Here is a 26,932-nt window from a genome sequence, read left to right on the forward strand (position 1 = left end):
CCTCCAAAAAAAAAAAAAAAAAGTGGTGGGGTATGTGCCAGCTCTTTTAATATGACATATAACTAGCAAAACTGCTGAGGTTTTGGCCCCTACAACTAATGTAACATACCAAAATACTGAGAAGCCAGTGTCGCCATTCGAGGCTGAAGAGGGCAGGGCACGTTAGTCAGACGTTTGCAGAGGGGAAATGGGTTCGGTGCCATTAGGATTTATAGTTCTTTTCACAGTAGCTTGAAATTCAGGTGTTGGTGCAATAAGCCAGAATGAACAGACGGACAAACCAAAAGCCAAACCAAACCACATTTCCGTAGGAGGATACCTGGATACTGGCTATGTGTCTGCCCACTGGTGTCCCCTGGTCTCAGGGCCCAAGTAGACTTTCACCCTCACAGCCCTTTCTCCATCTCCCCATGAGCTCTTCCAACTTTGTTTCCCTTTATTCATGATAGAGTGCTTAGATGCACGAGAGAGAGAGAGACCGACCCTCCATGGGGTCTGCTCATGGCACGGTCCCCTTTCTCCAGCCCTCCAGCTCATTGGATCCTGGGCAATCACACCCATGCCTGATGTGTTTCAGGCCAGCTGGGCCAGGGGTTCGAACCATAGCTATCGAGCTGCTCTCAAGCAGCACATTATCACTGCACCACAGAGCAGGCCCTCCCCGTGAACTCTTACTTGAACCTTTCAAATGCCACATCTTTCTTAAATCCAATCATGCTAACTGCACTACACTCTCCTTTCAGATGCAGTGGTTCTTCCTTAGAACGATGGTAACGATAACAACAACATTTACTGAATGAGGACGAAGCACTGGCACTGTGCAAAGCACCGTGCACGGTCGCCCTTTCTAACGCTTCACTCCTTTCTCTGCTCTAACGCCATCTTCTTAAAGAGACCTTTCCTGACCATTCTGAATAAACGTGCGCCCCTCTGCCTCCACCTCCACCTCCACCCTTCCTCTGCTTCATTTCACATCATACTAGTAACCGGACATATTTTATAACTCTCTGTTCTGTTGTGCATCGTTTGTTTCCCTCCTAGCTCACTGACTCAGCGAGAGCAGGGATCTTGCGCATTTATTGGCTGTTCCTTCTTTAGCATCTTGAATCAAGCTGTTACACAGGCACAGGTATTTAAATAAGTATTTATATAATTAGGTCGAGTTGAGTAATTTCATTTGTTGGGCTATTCACCGTATTTTACTTCGTGTCTTCACGTCACTGGGTAAGTTTGGAGTCTCCCAAGGCCAACATCCATGGCTTATCTGTAGATGCGACTTCCTCAGTACCTACTTGGCACCGTGTCCCCTTTTTAAAGCATCTTTGGACTTTTTTTTTTTTTTTTTAATAGTCTTTCCAGTTAAGAGAACAAAAAGATTTTATAAAGCCTGGCTGGACAGACTATTAAGAGGCTTAATATTACCCTTTAGAAGTCAACCGAGCGCTTTCAGTAAGACTCTTTTTTTTTTCCCTCCAGGTTTTTTTCAAATCCCAAGTGTGAAGTACAACCACTGAGGTTGGTTTGTCAGTGTTCATTGGCATAAAATTGCAAAAAAATCCAATTAGTTTGATGGTTAAACTGTTAATGGCATCTCAAGTACTGATGTTATCAAAAGAAAAAAGGCTCTATCTATAAGAAATATTTCTCCATCAGATTTATCTGTGTGGGGGTGTAGCCTAGCACCGTTTTACTCATGGTATGGAGCTCAAGTTTTCCTATGGGCTGATGGATTAAACCATGAGCAGGCTGTGCTGTGGGTTTAACCCACCATGCTGTTACCCCAGTTCAGGCATTGCCAAGCGCTGAGAGACCTATCTAAGATATAGTTGTAATGATGCATCTCAGAGCAGCAATGGAAGGAATCCGGGGACCATCCAGACCCCACATTGTTACGTAATCCCCAGAGAGCAAAAAGGTTCTACTTGGCATGAATATTTGAGTCATGAGCAAAGAAATGCTAACGAACTTGCAACCGGTATTCTTCAGTGACTTAAACCTAAGGTAGCTAGACTTCCAGTCATTTGAAAACATATTTAAAATGTTTGTATTTTCTAGTTTTTTCTAAAAACATTGGAAAACTCCATAACTAAATGGAAACTGAAGTTTAGGCCCCCTCCAAATACAATGAATTACACACTGAACTTGGCACTCCCATACAATGAATTACACACTGAACTTGGCACTCCTTTTTTCCTTTTTATTCCCCAGTGTCCCCTGTTCTTTCTGTGATTAACAGCACCTCAGTTTGGATTTTATTTTGGAGTTGAAATCCCTTTCTACTTTTAATCCCTGGGCTTCAAGAATACCAACCCACTTCAGCCACCTGATAAGCATGTGACCCAAGCCCCAAAGCTTTTCAAAGCTAGCCCTCCCCCTGGCTACAGTAAGTGGTACAGGCATGGGTTTCTGACTCAGTTCTGAAAAACAGTAGTTGAGTTTTCTTGGAACCCTGGGGCTTGTCCCTTTTGCCGGTTCTGAATCTGCTGTGCCACCTCCATAAAGAAAGGACCTTTTGAGAATGAAGTCAGCACAGAGGAAAGTAATCTTTTAATTGCCAGAGGGCTCATGCACCCTCCAGACACACACACACACACACACACACACACACACACACACACATACACAGCACAGCTCCCCAAATAGAGCGTGATCATGCTGCAACCCTCTCTCTTCTCTTTCTCCATCCTGTCAGGATTTCAGGCATGCATGAACACATAGTGCCAGGATTTGAACCATGCTTCACCAGGTGGGACCCAGCTTTCTATGTTCAGCCCTTAACCACTGTGCTATGGAACGAGTGCCAGCATTGGAACTCCTGAATCCAGCCATGTCTGAAGCCAGATCTACCTCCACTATTGAATGAAAAGACTCAGTAAGATTTCTCTTGATGTCAATTTGAGTTGCGTTTTCTATCCTTTGAATGGAAAGAGTCCCAATTGCTATCTGAGTTATTTTCCCCCAAAATGTGTCCTAATAATGCAGAGTTCCAGTTGGGGGGTTAACAATTTAAGAACACCCATCACAGTTCTACTTGGAAATTGCCCTGTGTTCTGGTGAAAATTACAAGAAAATTTCAACAGCGAGGATTCATTAGTATAATTCGCCGCAGCTCTTCATTAACAAGAGCCGATTCTAACCTAGTATCGTCATTAAAAACCATATGACAGGAATTAGGTTTCACCAAACATTTTTCTTACCTCTAAAGAGAAACCTCCAGTAACTGCTAGTATCTTGCCACTGCGTATGTAACATTTTAAATGATTGCAAAGTCATTTCTCTTTCATCTCTTAAGCTTCAAGTAGTCACTCACAGACTCCATGTGGGGGGTGGATTCCAGGGAGATGACAGCTAAAACAAACCAGAGCACTCAGGCCTTGAGCAAACTGGCCCTTCCTGAACAGGAGTGAGAGCTCGTCCTTTATGTGACTTTGATGTGACTTAAACTTAGGTGGGTTGAAGGACATGGCTAAAAACAGGCTGACTGGACGGTGCCTGAGGAACCTTTGGTAGTTTTGCTTTCGTGCACCTCTCCCACCGTAATATGAAAAATCGTCAATATCTCTGGGTGAGCAGGTGGTATAGTAGCTAAGGCGCTGGGCTCCCACATGGGCAACTGTGGTTCAGTCCAGACCCGGCAACTTGCAATTCATGCCCGGAGCGTGCGTGCCCAAAAATCCCGAGGGGAGCATGGAGGAGAAGGGATTGGGGTGTGGCCGTCCCCTCTGGGGGGTGATTCCTCACTTTCTGTCTATCTCTCTGGCAAGTGCACATACCCTAGAGCAAAAGCTCTCAAAAACTGAAAGTCAATGTTTTGTATATTGCAATAAAAATGTCTATAAATTATTGTAACTGAAGGTAAATATTCTAAATTAAATGCTACTTCTAAGTCCCATGGTTTCTATCTTGGATACATTTTACCTTTAGAAGATTACCTAAGACAGGAACCAGGGGACTGCAGGGACAAGGGAGGGCGGAAATGTGTGGGTCTTGGGGCCTCTAGCCATCAGCGTTGGTTCTGTCCTTCCCTGATGGCAGTAGGAAGGCCTCATTTTCATGACATTCTTCTCTCCATACTTCGTTTAAAGATACTTTTCATTAAAGATGCTCTTAGGAAGTATTTGGCTGGGAGCCGGGAGGGTAAGGCACTCAGGTCCCGGCTCTTCAGTGAACTCAGCTGTGGGACCTTGGGCAAGTCACTTAACCTGTCCCTACTTCAGTTTCCCGGCTAAGGCGGGAGTAATACCTACCTCACAGGGTTGTTGTGAGGATTAGAGATAATGTCTGTAAAGCATGTACGGGTCTTGGAGAAGGTGCTATATAAATACAAAATAATATCTATTAAAGACTTTTGTTTGTGAGAAGTTATTCTTGATATTACTTTAAGTATCTCAACATTTATTTATTTGGTAGGTTTTTGCCACAGGATGCGTGTGCTTGCTAGAGAGATAGTGAGAGACAGTGAGGGAAAGTGAGACATGACCCTCTAGGGGGAAGGCCACGCTGCAATCCCTTCTCCTCCATTCTCCTCTTGGGGTTTTGGGCCAGGACATATATGTACTCAGTGTGATTTTCACGCCTCCAGATCTGGGATTCAAACTCCAGTCAGCCACATGGGAGTCCAGTGCCTTAACCACCATACCACCTGTTGGCCCCTCAGTATTTACATTTTTTCTATCTTATGCAAAAATGTACAGATTTTTATGGGCTCTAAGATTTGCACTTTTTTCAGTTATGAGAGAAAAGACATTTCCCTTGGCCCAGATAGTTTATTTCCCCCCTCTGATTTGAAAAGAAATTAAAAGATGGTTAAAAGCTCCTAAAAGTTCCATGGTCCCCAGGCCTATGGTGTCTAATGGAGTTGCAGGGGGCCTGGATGGGACATCCAGGGAGTTACCGTTTGGCTTTGTTTTGTTCCACATACAACAGAGTTTTTATCATTCACTGAGGGTTTAATTTTAAATGGAGATTTTGGAAAACTGTTTAATGACCTGGGGTGAGTTAAAGTCTCTGGGTCTGTTTCCTCGTATGTAAATTGGGCATGATAATAATCCCTACCTCCGAGGGTGACTGCGAGGATTAAATGACTCAGTTGGAATAATGTGCTTAGAAGAGTCTGGCATCCACAGCAAATCACTCAATGAACATCAGCCGCAACCGCTGCTGTTGCCACTGCTTTTATTATTTCCAGACAGATTCTCTGAGAGTGTAATTATCCATTTTCCCCCTATTTATCTTTTTCTTTTTTTCTCAATTATAAAAAAAATCCAAACACTGCAGAAATATCTAAGATAGAGGTAAAATGTCACCTGGCCCTTCGTCATCCTACTGCAGGGGAAGCTCTGTTAAGAGTTTGGGTGTGAACACAATGACACGCACACATTAACTGGGCCTTTTTCCACCTAACTCCATCTACATCCAGGCAGGCCCTGTTTCCAGTCAGAACATATCTGTAGAGGGGTCTTCCTCTTCGGCCTCCTCCCCAGCTGGTGGCTGTGGGGGGGAAACAAGTCCTTCCTCCCTCTGGGAAGGATCAAGAAGGACTTGGAATTCTCTCTGCCCCGAGGGCAGGCAACGTGCTGCTCAACAGAGGCCTCGCCTTTCTGTTCTTCCACGCGCTGTCCTCCCAGTGTCTCCCCAAAGACTGGGCACATTACGGAGCCTATTTTGGCTGAGCCTCAAGTGGCCTTCTCCCAGGCAAAGCCGCTGCTGTGATTGCACTGTGACTCCAGCCTTCAAGGTTTGGTTTAGAACAAGGGCAGGAGGTTTCCTGATGAGCGCTCTCGAAGCCCACAGGACGGCAATACCCCTCCATGTGCTGTCGGGCTTGATAGTTTGGATGCATCTTGAGTTATTTAATTGACGGCTGTCAATGGGTCTCGATTACGTTGTTCCAGGGAGAGTTCTGACAATAATCCTTCCGCATCGTGGAGGAAAGCACTGGAAGGAGAATTAGGTTATGTGTGCCTCTCACGTGTGTGGAAGTACTGTCAGCATTGTTTTTTTTAAATGTTTTTTGCACACTCACTCAGGACGATTTCTCACCAAACCAAATGATAAGTACAAAAAGTGGCAGAAGTGTCCTAGCTAGAACAAAGCTCTTAGAGAAAGAGAAGATAAACGCATAGTTAGAAAGACAGAGGCTCTCCTGGGCCAGAGGTGCCCTAGAGACTCTTGCTAAACAGCACCCCCACTGTGTGGTTGGCAGGAGGAGATAAACCAAACAGCTCACGTGTGTGGAAGTACTGTCAGCATTGTTTTTTTTAAATGTTTTTTGCACACTCACTCAGGACGATTTCTCACCAAACCAAATGATAAGTAGAACAAGTGGCAGAAGTGTCCTAGCTAGAACAAAGCTCTTAGAGAAAGAGAAGATAAACGCATAGTTAGAAAGACAGAGGCTCTCCTGGGCCAGAGGTGCCCTAGAGACTCTTGCTAAACAGCACCCCCACTGTGTGGTTGGCAGGAGGAGATAAACCAAACAGCTCTCAGAGTAGTGACCTAATGGTTAAGGGGGTAGGGACAGGAGGTTCTAGAATTCCTTCCTTCCTTCCTTCCTTCCTTCCTTCCTTCCTTCCTTTCTTTCTTTCTTTCTTTCTTTCTTTCTTTCTTTCTTTCTTTTTCCTTCTTTCTTTCTTTCTTTTTTCAAAAGAGATTTTTTGCTATACGGCTTTTACACTTCCTGGCCAGGCAGAGAGACAGAAAGCGAGAAATCACCCCACAGGGAGGATAGCCATACCACAATCCCTTCTCCATTCTCCTCTCAGGATTTTGGGCACACATACACACACACACACACACACACACACACACACACACACACGCCTGGAGTGAGTTTTAAGCTGCTGGGTGCGGGACTCGAACCACAGTTGACTATGTGGGAGTCCAGTGATGTAAGCATTATGCCATCTGCTGGTCCCTAGAATTTACCACTTACTAGCTGTGTGATTGTCAGAGAGTTAGCCAACTGCTCTCAGCTCATTTTCTCATCTATTAAACAGGGATAACCCAATACCAACTGATAGGGTTGTTGAGAACCATAAATGAGAAAGTCCGTGGAAAATGCCTCAACGCCCAGCTGCCTGGCGCCTAGTAAGTGATCGATAACCATCAGGTGTCATTACCAAGCAACATCTGGGAAGAAACCGTGTGCCCCGAGGGCTCCATCCACCTTCTGGCCCTTGGAGAATTCTTAATTTCACTGAGTCTCAGCTCCCTCATTTGCAAATCACAGTTAATAATTCCTCCTAGGAAGAATTGGCCCAAGGATTGAGAAATAGGAGCGAATGCCTGGCAGAGAGGAGGCGACAGAAGATGTGGGTCCCCATCTTCTCCATTTCTGTTTCTACCATAGAGAGAGAAAGTTCAGGAGGGGGAGAAAGCCTGGAAGGGAGATCCATTCTGTATCTACCAAAGATGGAGGAAGTTCAGAGCAAAGTGAGGCAGCTAGATAGGGCGCCCTCCTTGGCATTTCAGTGAGTCTGAGTAGAAAAGGCTCTCGAGTGGTTTCCTCCTTTGGCACTAAGTTGGTCCCCATTTTGTTCAAGGTTGCATTTTCTTTTTAGTTAAGCATTTGCATTTTTTTTTTTTTTTGGAGAGATTTTTGCTATAGGGTGTGTGCATTCGCCAGTAAGAGAGAGACAGAGAGACAGAAAGTGAGAGATCGCCCACCACGGGGGATGGCAATGCCTCAGTCCCTTCTCCTCCAGTCTCCTCTCAGGATCTTGGGCATGCACGCACATGCGCCCGGCATGAGCTTAAGCCACCGGATCCAGGACTCAAACCATGGTCGACTACATGGAAGTCCAGCGACATAGCCATTACGCCAGCTGCTGGTCCCAGTATTTGCATTTTCTAAGAAACTGGTTTTAGGGCTCATGAAGTTCACTGTCAGCTAAAGGGGAAACCTGGTAGAATTTTCTCCCCAATGTGTATCTCCCAAGGATCAGGGATATTTGCATCCATGCTGTTTCATTGGCTTTTTTGACCTGATCGTCCAGTGAGTAAGATCGCCAATGAGAAGAGCTGCAGCCCAGAATGCGGGAACTGGAGAGCTTTTCTGAGTTTGAGTTAGAGCAGTGAGGTTTGGGTGTGAGCGCCTAAACATGTCAGTAGTAAAAACTGGGGGTCTGAAAGGCCTCTGAAGCCATGACCCTACAGTAAGATCCTCACTGGGTGCAGAAATGGAGCAGTCAAACACATCCCAGTTCTACTGATCTCACGCTCCTGGGACCTCAGCTGCCACTTCTTGCTACCAAACGTTGGGACTTCAAGACACAACTGATTTCAAAAGGGTCCTGATGCCTCCATTTTTTTTTGTGTGTGTGAGTTTTTTGCCATAGGGCATGTGCGCTTGCCAGCAAGACAGAGAGAGAGATGGAGAGACAGAAAATGAAAAATCACCCACCCCCGGGGGGGGGGAGTTGGCTACACCACAATCCCTTCTCCTCCATTCTCTTGGGAGGGATCTTGGGCACAAATGCACATGCACCTGGCGTGAGTTTTAAGCCACCAGGTCCGGGACATGAACCGCGGTCAACTACATGGGAGTCCAGTGACATAGCCGTTATGCCAACAGCTAGTCCCATTCCCCCTACTTTTTAATTAAAGCAAAATAAGAGACTGAGCCTTGACCAGGACCGTGCTCCGTGAGCACTCTGATCTCACGTGGGTGTGCGTGGGTTTCTCAGCCCCTCCGCTGCATTCCAGTTCCCTGTCTTCATTCTCCCTGCCTTTGCTAGGGCAGTGGCCAGCAGTTGTGGCGTGCTTGGGTTTCAAGCAGGGCAGGCTAAAAGAGGAACAACGGCATGTTTATTAGGGCATCATTATCCCTCTGAACTGCATCATTTATATCCCTGGGAAGAGACCACGCCAGGTCAGGAGCAACAGTTTGAGTCGACAATTTGTCAGGTTGGAGCAGGTGGTAAGAGTAGCATAAGAAATCACCTGAAAGGTACCGCAAACTGAAACGGATGGAGCCAGAAGAGTAATAAGAAAGTGATCAGTGAATCCACAAACAAGTGCAGATAAATCAAACAGCTCCAGGTGGACGGGAGCAGAATAGGAGCGATTCAAATTAGCAAGACCCGAACCTTGTCAAGGCGAAGCTAGGAATTCACCCTCAGTCACCGTTATCCGCGAGGACTGGACCAGTGCCCGAAAGAAAATGAATCTTTTCCGGGCAGGGAGCTGGAGTGGAAGAGATTTCCTAGAGAGTATCAATTTGGATTATAAAAATCCCAAGGTCTCGCGCACTGACAGTGTGAAAGGTAGAAAAATGGACCAGCCTTCTTGCAACTGCCACTCCCCGCGGAGTGCTTGATACTCTTGAAATGTTTGCACGTTCACAGAGGTTGGACGGGGTTCAGAAAGCAAGGAGACCAAAGACCGAGTGGGAAGCCTTGAAGAGATAAGTGTTTCATCCAAATACCCATGACCTTGGGCCTTGTAGACAGAATGTTTTTCCCTTCTCTATTTGTTTTAACTGGTTAGCAAAGTTTAGTCCTGAGTGTGAGGGTCAGAAAAGCAAAGGCGAGAGCTGAGAAAAAGCTGATGACCACCATTAACTTAGTGTTAATGACAACTGCATTCGAGGACCCACACTCACCCAGGGACTGAGCTGATGCTTTCCATCCTGATCTTTTCCAGTTTCCATTTGGGGCAAGGTTCCTGCCTTCATTTATCAGATGAGGAGTCTAAGCTTGCAAGAACGTAAATGCCTTAACCTGGGTCCCGGCTCAGACATCACACCCTTGGGATTTGCACCTAGGACTGTGTGTACCTGAAGCTCACACTGATCACCCTGCCTTCACTGCTGGCCCTTATCGAGTCATTGTGGAAGTAAGAAGGCTTTGGGATAAAATGGGACGAGCATCCATGCAGAGGGACTCCCCACCCTCGAACACATCCTTGGGTCTATGGTGCAGGGAACGTGTGCAAACATCAGGAAGAGGTCTCAAAAAACTTGGTAGATGAAAGTCTAACCCAGCAAAATGGACCGCGTGACTACATTTTCACAAAAAACCAGGACAGACATCTTTGTATGTGAGTATCAAAAGGACGCAGGATAGATTTTTTTTTTGACATTTAGAATCCCTCCCACCCTTGTGCATTTCAAATGTGTTTCAAGTCACAAATACTTGGTTTAGGCTCAAGGTACAAAGGATACGTACATTTTACACAAATCAAAATACACTTGTTTGGAAATATCTTCTGAATTTGCATGAAATCTGCCCACAAGTTCAAAGTTGGAGAGAAATCATACTTTCTTAGGCTGAAATGCATGCTATTTTAAGCTTGGGCTTATGTCTGAAACTAGCCACCAACTCTCAGATTTATAGAAATTCTCTATTTTTCTTGGTTCGCAGAGCAGCTAGTTGCTCATGATCTGAACATCTGTAGAAAACTCTGCAATCAAATCTGTCACATGTTAACTGTGTGACTCTCAGCCTTCCAAGACTCAGTTTTCTCATCTATAAAATGGTGGTAACAGTAACAGCCTCAAGGAGTTATTTTGCAGATTAACTAAGATAAAGTTCAAAAGAGACTTCAGATGGAGGGAGCTACGAGGTAAGTGCCAGGGACTGGTAGTTGGGGTTATTAGGATGTGTCCATGGTGGTTGGACTGGGCCAGCTTGTAACACAGTGGCTACACTCTGTCCGAAGGGAGCCAGATCCCACACGGTTGACTGGGGTTTCAATCCTGGATTTGGCAACTTGAAAAACATGCCCTACATGGCCAACCACAGGTCGAGTCCCAGACTTGGTGGCTTGAAATGCACACCAGATGTGAGTGTGTACGTGTCCAAAATCCCAAGAGGAGAATGGAGGAGAAGGGATTGCAGCATGGCCATCCCCCCTGGGGGGTGATTTCTTGCTTTCTGACTGTCTCGTTGGTGAGTGCATGTGCCCTATAGCAAAAATATCTCTTAAAAAAAGGAAAGAGGGGCTGGCAGGTGGTAGCACAGTGGTTAGGGGCACTGGACTCCCACATGGCCTACCACAGTCTGAGTCCCGGACCTGGTGGCTTGCTTTTTCACTTTTCCTCTCTCTCTCTCTCTCTCTCCCCCTTGCTCTATCCCTCTCTGGTCAAATCAATCAATCAATCAAGTTAAATAAAATGATTCTTAAAAAAAAAGGAAAGAAAAATATGCCAGATGCATGTGATTGTTTGCCCACAAATCCTAATAGAATGGAGAAATAGAAGAAAAAGAACTGAGGCCTTGCCTTTTTGGAAGATGCCCTCTCTCTCTCTCTTTCTCTCTCTCTGGTGAGTACCCACACCCTCTGGCAACTAACAAAAACAAAACTGATGAGATATGGGAGGCCTCCCGGAGTGCTGTCTGATAGCAGTAGGTGTGAGCCATGCATGTCATTTTAAATGGTCTAGTAGTCACATTAAAAATTAGAAAGAAATCAGTAAAACTCATTTTAATAATATATTTTCTTTAACCTAATATATTCAAATATTATCATGTCAGCATATAATAAATATAAAAATGAAAAAGATGTTTTACATTTTATTTTTTGAACTATGCTTTTCAAACCCGGTGTGAGAGTTCCACTCACAGTACATGTTACCTTGGGCCTGTCACATTTCAGGTGCTTGGCAGTACCCTGTGCCACGTGGTTACCTTGCTGGGGGCCCTGCAGACCTGAAAGATTGACATTAAGTCCTCAAAACAGAGTTTAAAAACTAGATTCAGTCTTTGATGGGTTTGGTTTGGGGTATGTGGTTGAGAAAAATAAATGACCAAGATCTAAAACTCAGGAGATTTCACTTAAAAATTCAGCTTTCTGGTTTCTCCTGATAACTCCTTAGTCTGGCAACAGGGCTGCATTCCACCTGGCACCCTTGGCTGGAGCTGGGTCTGCCCCTGTGGCAGTGGTCGGGGAGGGTGCTGTACCCATCCACATCCCGCCCGGTCTGCATCAGCTCACGTCTGGCCCACTCTCTCATTTATACCCCTGCCTGATGCCTGTAGACCCAAGAGTGTGTGACGACTCCCCCGCACTGCTCCATTCCAAGCCAGCAATCCCAGACGCTCAGCCTAAGATTTGCTTTTTCTAAGGCCCATGTTCCAGTTCATTTTGTTGCTAATAGAAGAAAATACCCAGGTCTAAATCATTTCAGAGAATAGAGGTTTATCTGATTCACGGTTTTTGAGGGCCAAGGTCAGGGGTCCCATCTGGTGAGGGTCTTCTTGCTGACAGGTAATATGGCCCAGGGCAGAGTGACCCTCTCTGTGTCCAGGTGTCTCTGTTCCGGTCTTTTTCTCTTTCCTTATAAACCCACAAGGAGGTAATCGTGGGGGGCCCACACTGATGCCTAATCACTTCCCAAAGGCTCTTCCTTTCAATACCATAAACAGATCAAGCCTTGATGCCCTCAATACCTTCACAATACAACCAAGTCACAACGCCTGACTTTGGAGGACACATCAAACTATGGCAACCGTTTCCCACCTGGCACCTCTTGCACTTTATTTGTCCTGTCAGTCAGCTTCAGAGCCTGTGGTGCTCAGGATTCATTTGAGAGAGCTAAAGTTACACAAGGACAACTACAGCTCAGAGCATGACAATGATTCATACCAAAAAGGATGGAGAAGACCAAACAGCTTGCGTTCTGCCCCTTGATCTGCGTAGGTATGCTTCATCGGGGATGGCTTTGTACGCGGCCATGGTAGCCGAGGGAAAAAGGTGGAGTTGAATCGAGGGAGTGGCTGATTCCTCTTCTGAAATAGAAAAGCACCCTCTGCTTCTTCCCTCCCTGAGTTAGAAGTATTACAAGCTCGATCACATATCCAAGTCCAAAGTCTAAACCCATCAAGAAACCAGTGACGTCTAGCTCATTGCTAATGCTAAAGTCAACTTCCTTTCATTGGACCAAAGCACATGAGGCCACCTAAGGTAGAGGAGATGTGGTCAAGAATTCAAGGCAAAGGTTTAGAATTTAGAGAGTTCTTAAATATACAGTCTCTGTGCTGCGGTAATTTGGGTCAGTTGTTTAACCTCTGTCTCCCTTAAGTTCCTCGTCTATAAAATGGACCTAGTAATAGCTCCTATTTCTTCAAGTTTCTGTGAAGATAAAGATGATAGGAGGCGCCCAGCTCCATGCCTGACACATAAGAAGTGCTCAATCCATGCTAATGATGACTAAGAAGGCATGAAAAATCCTTAACACGTACCTACATAGTTCCATCGCAAAGCACCACGTACAGTTTGCAAAGTCTTTGTGTTTAGATTCATTCCTTTTGTGAAGGATTCCAAAGCACTTAGCTACCACCACGTCTTAAGTTTCATTTAGTGGAGAAAGTGATGCACTAGATATTAAGTTCCTCTCCCACGATGGTGAAGCAAGGGTGCAGTGACACTATAATTATGAAATCAAAGCCAGCAGGTATTCATTGAGGTTTTACAAAGCTCCAATCACTGAGGTTGGAGATGGGTAAAAGGGATAACAGTCCCTGCCTTTGTCCTCACGCAGAAAAAGAAAAAAAGAAAGAAAAAAAAACTGGTTGGGAAGAGGGTTAGACACATGTCAACAGGGGCATGTCACCGTTTCTCTGCATCTGCACAGCCCACGTGAACAACATATACACAAAGGTAATCTCAGTTAGAGAGTGAAATATATGGGCCAGCCCATGGCCTGGAGATGAAGGCAGCTGGATCCCCCATGGCCAACGACAAGGTTTGAGTTCCAGATCCAGCGCTTGAGTAACATGCCAGGTGCTTGGGCACGCATGCCCCAAATCCTGAGAGGACAAGGGATTGCAGCCTGGCCATCCTCCATGCGAAGTACTTTCTTGCTTCCCCTCTCTTTTTCTGTCTCTCCCTGGCAAGTGCATATGACCCATTGGGAAAATTAAATAAATAAATAAATAAATAAAGGGAGATAGGAGGGTCAGAGAAGGACAGATGACAACAGAGGCAGAGTCCATGGTGCCACTGCTAACTTGAAGGACAGGCACCGGAAGCCAAGGAGCGTGGGAGCCTTTGGAACCTGGAAAGGGCTCTGCCCTTGAGCTGGTAGGAGGGTATGGCTCTCCGGTATCTCGGTCTTAGCCATGACACTGGTTTGGGACTTCTAGCCTCCCAGACTGTAAGATAATAGACTCTGCTGTGTTTAGCCTCCATGTTCATGGTAACGTGTGATAGCGACAGTCTGCAACAACGGCTCCCAAAGCCTAAGTCAGACGGGGCAGCTCTGATCAGAGTGCCGTCGATGTCTCGCAGTTCTCGGGATGAGCAGTCCCTTTCGTGGCTACACGACCCTTTATGACCTGCCTTCTGCCAGTTCTCATGACTCAGTTTCCTCCTTAGAAAATATTTTTTAAATAGAAAATTTCAAAAATCCCAAAGTTGGCCCAATTGAATGATACACCTTCATGTGCCATCTGTCATTTTTAATTGCTTGCTTTTGTTTTTCACTATAGGGTGTGTGTGCTCACCAGGGAGAGACAGAGAGACAGAGACAGAGAGGGAAAGACATAAATCAACCCCTGGGGGAGATGGCCACTCCACAATCCCCTCTTCTCCATTCTCCTCCAGGGATCCTGAGGCATACCCACACAAGCACCCAGCATGTCAAACCTTGGGGTCCAGGATTCAAACTGTACAGCCAGCCATGTGGGATCCAGCTGCCTTACCCTGCATGCCATCTGCCGGCCCCACCATCAACCAGTTTCAATGTTTATCAACTCATGAGGACTCCTGCTTCATTTAGGCCCCCAACATTCCCCGTTTCAGTATTATCTTGAAGCAAACCCCTGCCTTCACATCCTTTCATCCCTAAATATTTTAGGATTTCTAAAACAAAGTAACTCTCCTTATTTGAAACAGAATCATCCTTACATCCAATCATATACTATTAATAAGAACTAAGACCCCTTAATGTCAGCAAGTGCCCAAGGTTTCCAATTGCTTCATAGATTTGAGTCAGTCTCCTCTCCCTCCCCCGTTCACTGTGCTTAGCCTCTTGGCATCACTGGGGTTTCCTGGCCTTTTCAGGGAAGGCCGGCCTCAGGGCCTTTGCAATTGCTGTCACATGGCTGGGAGCCCATGCCCTGGCTGGTCACATGGCTCCTTCTCTCAAGCCTCTCTGCTGCACTGGGGCAGAGAGGCAGGACAGCAGATTCTCAGGAGGTGTGTGTGCTTTGAGTAAGCCCCTTCATCCTGCCACAGGAAGCAGCCTTTCCTTCACTTGCAGCTTCTAGCAATTGCCCCCAAAGCAAAGCATCTTGGTGCTCACTGACATGCTCTTGCTGATTCGTTGATGGATTCTTCCCAGGGCTGAGCTCCAGACTCCCTTCATCTTGCACATTCTTCCAGGGGAGCACCAGCTCCCCTCCCAGGAATCCACGGCTCCCACTCACTCCCCATCTGTGTGATGTTAGGCCCGGGCCCCTGACTACACACGCTGACTCCTCATAGACGCCTGTGCCCCCAGAGACCAGGGCACAGGCCATCGGGCAGGTGGGGACAATGTGGCGGGGGGGGGTTGAAGATGATGCCTGGCTTACCACATTCCCAGCCTCTGGTCTGCATCTTCTCCTCATTGGTTATCCTATCAAACGTTCCTCCAGGTACTGCTAGGAACATTTTTTCAGACATTTTTCAGATGTAATTAAGATCCCAAATCTGATAACTTTAAAATAGGGAGATTATCTGGAAGGTGGGGGTGGGCAGGCTGGCCTGGTCATATGAGCCCTTTAAATCTGTGCCTGGAAGTCAGAGACAAGGGGAAGTGAGAAATGACGTGTGGGGGTGTGATGCCAGAGACACTGTCTCCAGTTTGAAGACGGGTACCTCGACGAGACCATGTTCATGTATCTCAATTTTTAGTTCTGCCTACACTCAGAGAAAGCATACCTCTGCAAACTAAAATTAGTGAGTGACAGCTCTGTGCTGCGCCCTGTAATGGGTGCTTTGTATGGACTCTTTTATTCAAGCTGTTTCCATGGGGGAAGAACAACCCTCAGACGGGAGTTGGGACTTGTCTGACGTCACGCAGCTAGTGCGTGTCAGAGGTGACACTCGAACAGAGTGTGCTCTGGTCCTGTGAGTTTCAGCCGGGGAGAGATTAGGAGTAAGGCTGAGATGGCTCTCTGACCTTTTTCTTCCAGTGTCATTAATATGCCCAAATATCGGACACACTCAGAGCCGCCGCCAAAGCGTTGTACATTCAAGCTGTGAGATGACGAGGGGTTGGTAGGGATCTCAGGTCAGGATAAACCAGCCCAGCTCAGCTCCTAACCATGAATTTAAGGCAAGTCTCGGGGCTCCTCTGGGCTTCCTTATCTCAAAGATAAAATAAGACATTTGCCCTGGATAATTTCCGACATGCTGTACAGTTTTAAAATAGTAAAATGGAGCAAGGCAACAACATAGGTATTTCTTTACATCCTTCATTTTAACCAAAATTCCCCATTCGACATGGCTCAGGAATCGGGCTGTTGGGATTTGACCTGGAGCTCCTGTACTTATTTGCTAAGTGACCCTGGGCAAGTCATTTACCCTAGCTGAGCCTCAATTTCCCTATCTGCAAAATGGGAATAAGACTCATTCCTATTGACTGGCGTGTGCTGAGGATCCACTGTGATAATGTGCATCTGTCAGAGCATGTCACATAGCAACTCGTCCCCCATTCTAATGTGAAAGACCGAAGACCAGCTCTTGGTCTGCACCCACAACAATCAGGTCTGACCTGAGTGACTGCTGCCATTCGTTTTTCTTTCCCTTTTCATTTTCTTTTTTCCTTCCTTCCTTTCTTTAGTTTTCCTTCCTTCTTTCTTCTTGTCTCTTCCTTTTTTCCTTTTTCTTTTTTTCTTTTTTTTTTTTAGCTTGCTATAGGGTGTGTGCGCTTGACAGAGAAAGAGCAAGACAGAGAAAGAAAGAGAGAAATCTCCCCCCCCACCACCACCCCCGGGGAGGTTGTGGCCATGCTGTAATCCCTTCTCTTCCATTCTCCTCTTGGTATTTTTGGCACACACGTACGCACACCCAATGTGATTTTCAAGCCACCAGGTCCAATATTTGAATAGGGCGGTATGCCATGTGGGGTCCAGGGCCTTAACCTCTGGTCCTGATTGTTATTTCTTTTCTGGGGTCCATAGACACTGAAAACACTTCCCAGGATGCAAGAGCCCTAGGATTACAGGCAAGGCGTGTGTATATGTTATCCGAGAAGAAGGTGTTGGCTTTCACCAAATGCTCAACGACAGCTCCATGACTGAAATTCACTATTTGAGAAAACTTACTTTTGCTCTAGGTTAACTATGATCTCTCTTGGGTTCTGAAAATCAAGATCATTTTTGCAGAACTATGGAACAATGCTTGCCCAAAGAGAAACTTTACTGTCTGTTGGATTACCACCCAGCAAGATTGCCCTGCTGACTTTGAGGCAGATGGACTGAACTCTATTGCAGCAGACAAACATTGGCCACGTTGACTTGGCGCCCCATCGAAACGTTTCTTCCCTTGCTGTTGGAGAAACCCACGTAAACTCAAAGAACAGCCAATTAAAGGTCAGAAACTCAAATATGGTCTCTCCCAGCCCAGTATAAATGGATGGTTGTCAGGTAGAACCAGCCATGCCTGAGGCAGCATTTTTCAGATATGGGAGACTAGGTTTCTCTATTTGAACTTGCTAACATTTAAATATCAAAAACTTTGTTTTCTAATGAGGACTGTATTGAAGGGGGAGAAATAAATTATATGCTTGATGGCTACTGAAGGTTGGGAAAATTAGGGCCATTTCCCACGGTGTGAATATGGTGATTTGAGTTTGCAAGAGTAAATTAAACCTTGGGGAGGATTTGTCTTCCATTAAATTGAACAGCTAAACAGACACAGAAGATGTTAATGTCACCAACAGGAAACCCCAAAGGTTATAAGTAAAAAGCAAACATAGTTTCTTGAAAAGCCCCCCTCCTTGGCGCGCACCTACTTAAGAAATGCAAAAACCCAAATTGCAAGTGGAGGATCAAAATTAAAAAAAAAATTTTTAAAGATCATAATTTCATCGCTATACCATATGTTATTAATGTCTGTCAACACTGTTTAGCCAGCAAACTGCTGACAGTTCCATATTTGCTATCTAAATACATCATAAATAAATCAGTAATGAACCGCTTTGGTAAACCTTCCACGCTGATTGGAAATACAGATGGAGTAAACAAACTCCGCTAAAAGTATATACAACTGTTTAATGTCAAAGACAAAGTCATGCTGCTATTTGACAAAACAGAAATGAAAAGGAGGATGGGGCTGAGGGGAGAAAAAAGTACCGATACTAAGGGTAGGGAGGCGGAGTGTGACTTCTGTGTTTAAACACACGCTGCTCAGAATTTTTTTGTGTAAAAAGGAAGTCCCGGGGGAAATTGGACATGGGAAAACAGGAGCTGAACTGTCTGTTCTTGGCTTCCAGCCAGCCGGTTGGTGTGTATGAATTTGGACAATTTATTTAAATTTGCCACCACTGTCAATCTGGCAAGTATGCATTCACCAAATGCACAGTCTGCAATGTCTGCCATTCAGAGTCGAACATGCTAGAATTGCCCGGACTGTCCACAGACAACACGGACCCCTGAGCCGTGTGAATGAGAGCCTTTTCTCATATGCCTGCTTTTAAAAGGTGGCTAACTCTCCATTCCGAGATCTTCCAAGCAGACATCAGGAAACGAGGTATCATACCAATGGGCGAGGAACGGACAGAGAGCGGGATGATTTTAATTTAATTACACCTTCTCTTTCTTTCCAGCGTCCCGCCTGTAATTCAGGGTTCCTTCAAGGAGGAGGTCGAGGTTCGTTGACAATAATTAGGTCTCCCAGCTTTATATCCGAGGTGGCGTGCTAATTAAGAGCTTCACGAGGTGGCGTATTCTGATTTGGCGAAAGCACATTTTAGCAGCTGACTCCCAATGCCTCTGGGATACAGTCTCTGGGTCTGAATAGGATCTGGGGGAATTTACAATTATTCTGAGGACAGACAATATTGAGAAAGGAGAATTCCTCTCGCTCGTTGAGAGGGGAAGGGACTCTTAAAGTTGTCTATTAATCCCACGAGCTAAACAACTCTCTTCCTTATTGTCAACGCCTTGAAAATTCTTTTGATCAGAGGCATAACGAAATCCATGTAGCATAAACAGAAGACGTCTTATTGACGGGATTCAAATAGCAGTCGCTGACTCCACAGCAGAGACCCGACAGAAGTCTTTCCTGTGATCGGTTGCAACAGGGAGACGGGATTGGCCTCCTTGTTATTCCTTACCAGCAGGCCATCGGCGCTGCTCTCAGCACAAAAAAATAGAATACATCATTCTGAATGGGCACATTAATCTGCAGACTCCCCGTTTCTAAGTCACCTGTAGTTAGGTCTGCAGACACTGTGTATACCGTATAAATCTGATTTCTGAGCAGGGGGGTGGGCGGAGAGAGAAGGGCCTCTCCGTGAAATACTACTTCGGCAACAGTTTACCTGCCTTCCAAGGCTGTTAGGGGGATTCATAGCGCTGGGTCATTTAAAGTTTGAAAAGATCCTTGTGCTCTTTCCAAGAAAGCTAAAATAATAAGACTAGCCAGTTTATATGCTGGAAAGTGAGAATGGTAGGAACAATTTAGGGTCACTGTCCTAGTACACTGAGGTGCGTTCATTCTTTGGGGAGTAAACGAGCCCAAGTTTTTGGAAAGGTGAGGATGGAAAGTACACTTCATGCTCTGTTTGAAAACACCCAAGCCCTGGGCCCCTCAGACACCATCTGAAGACAGTTTATATTAAAAAGGGGGAGGAGAGTGCTGTCGGGCTGACAAACGCTCATATTTTACAGCCTTCACTTTATTTACCTGCACTGTATATCTTCTGCCAATAGAGTTGTTGTTTTCATCAGCTTACCCGGGCAAAACAGAGCTATGCATAATTCAGGAATAAAATGCCCGTCCACCGACTGGATTCTGAACGACGAGATCCCAAACATGTATTTCTCATGAATGATCCCATGACTAGTTGCAGATGGACTTCCAATAGGAGAGCAACTCCCTCCGCTCAATGCTGGATTCGCGTCGACCAGATGTCCCACGTCTCAAAGGTTCGAGGCTTGGCAGCTGAGTTTGGTCATTGCCAGTGACCGGGAGGGAAGAGCCAGCTCTACAGGAAGTCCTACTGCTCGGTCTGCAAGTTCCTGTGGTCTTCTACCTCATCCTTTGCTGACACTCCCCACCTTCCTGAGGGTGGCAAAGGAATGAGAAGCTACAGAGTGCTAGAGACGTGAAAAAGGAGAGTGGGCGGAGGAGAGGGCTGCTAATTTACAAAGCCTGAAATAGCAGCAGCTAATGGTCTCTGCACTCATTCCATAATCTTTGCAAGGTTGCCGTCAGAACTAGCCGAGGACTGATTCTGAAGTGAAAGGACTGAAACTCGGCCCTCACATCCATGCCCGACGTTTCACGTCAGAGTGGGGCTGACTCCGAAGTCTGGGCCTGTCTCAAATCCTGTGGAGAGAGTTTCTCATCCTTCACGGGTTGGGTGGCACTGGGCCCAGGCATGACCTAGGCCTTAATAATGATCATATTAGGTCAAGCAATTAATACCACTGGCTCCATGAGCCCCCGCCAATTGCCCAAGTGCCTTCAACTGCCATCTTACAAAGTCTCCTTCTTGGAAAACGACCCTGAGATGTAGCCCTAAAGGGTTAAAGGGAATGAGTGACAACCCTTCCGCATGATTTACAACGTGGAGCCCTGTAGTGAAACCAGGACTTGATGGATGATGCTGAAAGTCGGAGACTAACCATAAATCATGTCTTTGAATCACTGACAAAGATAAAGGGGAGAAAGAAAAAGCAGTGGCATTGACATTCACTCTCCCAATAATGTACATTGACTAGTTACAATGCAGAGCCTTAATTAAAAAAAGCCAACTCGAGGTAGTCACCTCGGTGGGGAGATCCTACCTCTTGGGAGGCTGCTCTTTGAGATTACAAATCAGAGTCTGAGCCTCTTTTGGGAAGGTCACTATTTTGACAGAAGACATTCAATGTGAACGACACCTGGCTCCCAGCAAAACAGAACAGAAACAAACATATCAACGAGACAAATGAAAAGGTTTGGGGTACCTGGTCAAGACCCAGGCTGTTGTGCTGTGGAAGACCTCCGTTAGAAAGGATGGACGTGAAGAAGGAATCGATGGAATATCATCCAGCAGACTGTGCTTTTCATCAGGAAAGTACCCAGCTCTGATCAGCGAATCCTCCAAGGTGGCCAGAAGACACAAATAGGTCAAACGCTATGACGGGTGCTCCAAAGTCAGAACACCGAGGGGGAGGGAGGGCAGATGCTCGACAGCTCACCTGCTTTATCTTTTACCTGGGATGTCAGAGAAAAGGATACCTCTTCCTCAGGTTTGGGAGGAAGGCAGACCTCTCTCTTACTCTCAGTAGAAGCTGGGTTTCCTCTTAGCTCAAGAAGAGACTTGCCTTCCTGCAGGAGAGGGTGGAATCCATCTTGCCTGTGCCTCCTCAGTTACTCAGCAAGAACGTCCTGAGTACCTGCTGGGTTCAGGACCTGTCCTACACTGCATGCACTGGAAAGAGGGTGGACCCATGTTAATCCATTCCATGTCACTTAGCTTTCCTTAACTGGGTTCTAGGCATGTCATTGGTTAGATTTGGTAACAATGGTGATGAAAGAGAAAGATCTGGTCCTAGTCTTCAGTTAGATTACAGTGTCACAGGGAGACATACACTGGAAAACAGAACAGATATGATGGATGTGGTATGAGGAGGGGCAGGGAAAACAGAGCTGATGGTAGCATTCTCTGCCTGGGTGTGGGGCCCAGAGGACGCACACCCTGGCCCCCCATGGACTGTGACCAGGAGGGCATCTGGAGCAGGTGTCAGCCTAAGAGAAACTAGAAAAGGAAGATTGGAGGAAGAGATTGGGAACATTTTCTCATTTTCCTCTAACTCTCTGGGAGGTAATATGAGCCCCTTTTCTGAACTACAGAGAACAAAATGCTGTATTTTTTAAATCTATTTTTAAAACTCTTTGCCCCAAGGAGGAATGTTCTTCACGGTTTTGTACAGACACTGCAGGCAGGTCATCACTGCAGTCTGGTCTGGGGCTTCCTCACCATCCATGGACAAGGAGAGTGTGTGAGAGAGCTCGGTGCATCCTCTCGACCTGTCTACGCTGGCTCTGTAGCTTTGCCTGTAGGCAAAGATTCTAGAAGATCCCCACTTTGAACTCAGTGACATCTTAGCATCGATGACGTGCTTAGGGCCTATCTCAACCTGAGGGATATTTTACTCCAGCTCTGAGAAAAAGCATTGTTCTCCACAGGATCTAGCCAAAATGATGGAAAGACTGGGAACATTTTCCACCTCTGCAATTCAGGAGGTGTGAGCTCCTTCAAGCTGCAGGAGAGAGACCAGGCTGTCTCAGACCTCAACATCACCGATGACCAGTCGGGAGCAGAGATAAGTCGCTTTGCCAATGCACTGTCCTTCTCTCATCCCTGTCGTGCAGAAGAGCACCTCAATCCTGGTCTCTACCTTCTGTCCTGCCCCCTCCCTGGACGGCCAACCCACGGACCAGGCTGTCTCGGTTCCTCAGATACCAACTGTCATTATTTTCATGCTCACCTTGTTTATTCCCCAGCTTCCAGAATTCACCTCTTTTTCCCTTCCTCCCTTTCTTCTTCATTCTGCACTTACCAAGCTCTTGCTTCAAGCTAGGCTCTGCCAGAAGCCAAAGCGGAGCCAATGACATAATTGAAAAAGGAGAATGTCTCTGTCCTTTGGAAGCCTTGTCTGACACACCCAGACAGCATTTTCTAGCCAGCAAAGGTTCAGAATAGCCCTGGTCTTGAACTTGTCATGATCTTGCTAACATCTATTGAGCAGATAGAGTAAAAGGCAGCCTGGACTTAGCAGCTGTGTGACTTCATGTAACTGGATTAACCACTCTGAGCCTTAATCTCTCCATTTGTGATACTAGGGTTAATACGTTATCTTCTTGCAAGGTTGTTTTCCATGTAAAGTGTTTTAAGCACTGGCTTAATTTACAAATGGTGGCTGCTACTGTGGTCATTTAATTTTTTAAAATAATTATTTGATTTAACTTTATTTATGTTAATTTGACCAGAGAGAGACAGAGTGAGAGAGACAGAGGGAAAGTGAGAAAGCAAGCCACCAGGTCCAGGACTCGAACAATGGTAGGCTATGTGGGAGTCCAGGGCCCCTAGCCATCATACCACCTGCCAGCCCCTTAATTTTGTTTTTCTAACCCTATCCATTTTGACTTAACTAGACTAGAACCTAAGCCAAATATAAACAGACAACCCCAGCCCACTCCCCTCAAAAACAAAGAAAGAATGAAAAGAAAGAAAACTCATCAATACAGGAATAATCACATCTGTGTGGACCCCTGCTGACCTGCTTGTGTATTTCTCTTTAAACTATGTCATCGCTCTGTGTCTACGTTAGACTGCCGTAGAGTATTTCCTGTTTAGGGCTTGACAGGCCCAGGTGTTCATTGCTAGGCAACAAGTGATAAGAAAAGAAAGAAAGCTGGGACCAGCAAGTGGCATGGTGGTTAAGGCTCTGGACTCCCACATGGTTGACCTCAGTTCAAGTCCCAAACCTGGTGGCTTGCTTTCTCACTTTCCTTTTCTCTTTCTCTCTCTCTTTGGTGAGTACATATGCCATAATGATAAAAAAGAGGTAAAAACACCATTTTTTTTTATAAAGAAGAAATAAAAGAAAGGTTAAAAAAATGAAGATATATAGCTTAACTCTTTGTAACATTCCGTTAATGAATGCTCATGGAAGGGGACTATAAATAAGTGTTGATTAATTGAAACTGACTCTGAAAACTCTCAAAACCCTGGGTGCACCATATATGTTATAGTTATAGATAATATAATGATTAACCGTGGATATAATATACTCTACATATATGATACAATATGTAATATTTTGTATATGATTTATGAGTACATATATGTGTCTATGTACAGATGAGGTTTTCCAATAGCTTATAGAAAAGCATATTATGAAAAAACTATGCATAGGTTTCAAAATATTTTGCACTAAGATAAACTGGCCCTTTAATTCCATTGTCCATGATCTTTTGACATCTCCTTGACTATGTGTGTGTGTGTAACGCGTTCTGTCCCAGTGTGGCCAACAAGCAAGGCCTTTAGGAAATGATTAGCAATGTAGCCGACCTTCTGAGCCCCCTCTCCACCAGGACGGTTAACCATTTTCCTTGGCGTTGATTAAGAGGAATAATGAGCAGTATTTAACCATTCGCGAGTCATCACGCTACTATGAAGAGATAAAGACTCCCAAGGAGCCCTGCCACCACCCACACAAACGCCCTGCCCCTTCATCCTTGGAGGTTTGGTGGAAATTCTGCCCTGGTAGGGCGATGTCCATTTTCTGTGTGATAGAGACAGAAGCATGGGGGAATCTGAGGCTCATCTGTGGAAGAAATGTGGGTTTGCAATCCGGCATTCAGCTACCTTGAAGCTTTTATGTTGGTTTTGAACTTCACATACATTAAAACTGCATCATCTATCAATCTTACAGTTACATGTCACTTATGAAAATCTACTGAGTATTGTTTTCATCTTGCCTTACAACAAGCTGCGAAGCCTCATGAATACTGAATAGTGCCGGAAATACAGCTCATCTTTTATTTTTAAAGGTCTCGACAGTTTGGAATGGCAGGGTTTCTTTGTTGAAAACGGCACCTCCGCACACCAAGCGGGGCTTTTTTCTCCATTTTCCATTCTGCCCAGGAGCAAGAGGCACCAGCACCTCGCATCATTAGTGCGACCGGAGTGGTCCTGCGGTTGCCGCTGCCACTCTCCGCGTTTGAACCCTGTTGGTGTGAGTCATTAACAGGCCGCGTGGTTCAAGCGGGCTATTATTATTCAGATACCGGCTCACGAGGAAACACCTGGTTGGGCAACCTACTTAGTCATTTTACCAACTTTCCTGGCAATCTATCCTCATCTTTCTTTTAATTTCTTCAGAGGGAGCAGGCGAGGGAGATCTGTACAGACAGACGCATGCAGAAAGAGCCACGTAGGAGGGAGAGTGACGTTTCAGAAGTGAATCGTGCAGCGATGACTAGGTTCTAATGCAGTTGCTCTTCGACGTTTCTTTCTACCACTTAACGTTCTATGCGGATTTTCTGAGTGGTAACTCTATGCTGCACACCAAGGACAACAAGCTTAAAAAGAGAGGCGGTGGGCCAGCAGGTGGTGGGGAGGTTGAGGCATTGGATCCCACATGGCTGACTGTGCGGTTCGAGTCCTGGACCCAGTGCCTTGAAAAACACACTGGGCACATGTGTGGGACCAAAATCCCTAGAGGAGACTGGAAGAGAAGGGATTCAAGGGTGGCCATCCCCCTTGGAAGGTGATTTCTCGCTTTCCCTCTCTCTCTCTCTGTCTCTGGCGAGTGCATATACCTTAGAGCAAAAAGTAAAAAAAATAAAATGAGACACAGCATCCCTGCCCATGTGGAACTTCCATTCCAGATGAGGGCCGTGATGCTGGTAGCTGGTGTGGAAACATGCTTACCGTGTGGCGGACACTGTCCCAAACACGTGAGAGGTGCTTGTCCTAACCACTTGGCCAGCAATAATACAGAAGTCTCATAACAGTCCTATGAGCTGCTATTGTTATTGAGGTGGTAACAGGGCTATTTTCTCTGAAACAAACAGAAAAGCCTGGTGATTTGGTAACACTGAGCCTGCATTTCTATGGAGCCACAATCTGCTGCGATTGATTTTTCTTAAGTGACATGTCATTGTAAGATTGATAGTCGATGCAGTTTTAATGTACGTGAAGTTCAGAACCAAATTTCTCCTTTTCGTTTGGACCTGGACCCTGGAGTTTCCCGCAGTCCGCACGACTCCCTACTGTCTCATCGCCATTCGGCTCATAGATTAGACTCTTGCAGCCACTTGAGTCTCTTGGTTTAAGGGAACTTACCCTAAGGTTTGAATCTACTTGCTCTGAGAATGTCATAGAAAAGGGTGGATTCGTTTTTTCTTCTAGAACTCCGCTGGTATCTGGTTTTATATCAGGGTAGAAGTTTTCTCTCTTTACATTTGTACACCCCGTCACTATTTCAAACACGTGCCGTAAACGCCACATCAATCCCTGCGTGACCTGTTAAAAATGGCATGAACAGAGACTCTGCCACGTGCTTTAATGTGCTTTTGCGTAAATAACATCAGGTCTTCCAACTTTATCTTTGTCATCTGGAAAACGGAAATCAGCATATTTCTTAGATAACCAACCCACGTACCTACTGCATTTATAAGGGTCAGAAGGGCTATTTGCATGTATTTGCATGTATGTCTCTCTGAATGATGGCTCCAGACACATATGTGTAATTATATTCATATTCAAATCTATTATTTCGATTGATTACACCAAAGCCTAGCGAAGTCTGAGAATGGTCTTGTCTCCCAGCCATGCTTTATTCCACTCTCTCCATGGCAGAACGAGGGCATTTCATTCATTTAAAAAGACGCTGTTGAGAAAGTTCGGACTTGCTGCCGATAGCTCCTGTGTCCTGGCTAAGTCAAGGCGAAGGGCAGATTCTAGACAATGTGGCTTCTCTGCCTTGCCTTGAGTCTCTGGTCCAGTGGAGATGTCACACTAACGCCGAGAGCTGGGTGAACTTTCCAGAAAATCGGCTGCCTGGCTCCCCCCGTCAGGAGCAAGGATTCACGGCAGGTGATTCTCCAAAAGGCCTTGCAGATTTAGAGCTGGGGGGACGTGCATGTCATTGCTTTCGTGCAATGATACACGGCCCCCTCCCCCTCCCCCATAAAGAAGGCAAGAGGAATAGCAGCCATTGCCACCACGTGGAGTCGTATTAAAATCGTGGGAGCATTTTGGTTCTCATGAATTTTG

General features: G+C 45.7%; 1 protein-coding gene across 3 annotated transcripts in view; it reads right to left on the bottom strand.

Annotated features, from left to right (window-relative positions):
- Positions 1-26,932, bottom strand: part of TSHZ2 (teashirt zinc finger homeobox 2) — a 520,012-nt gene that overhangs the window by 265,243 nt on the left and 227,837 nt on the right. The window lies entirely within an intron of this gene.

The sequence above is a fragment of the Tupaia chinensis genome, unplaced genomic scaffold (assembly GCF_000334495.1).
Source record: "Tupaia chinensis unplaced genomic scaffold, TupChi_1.0 Scaffold000066_1, whole genome shotgun sequence".
Lineage (NCBI taxonomy): Eukaryota > Metazoa > Chordata > Mammalia > Scandentia > Tupaiidae > Tupaia > Tupaia belangeri.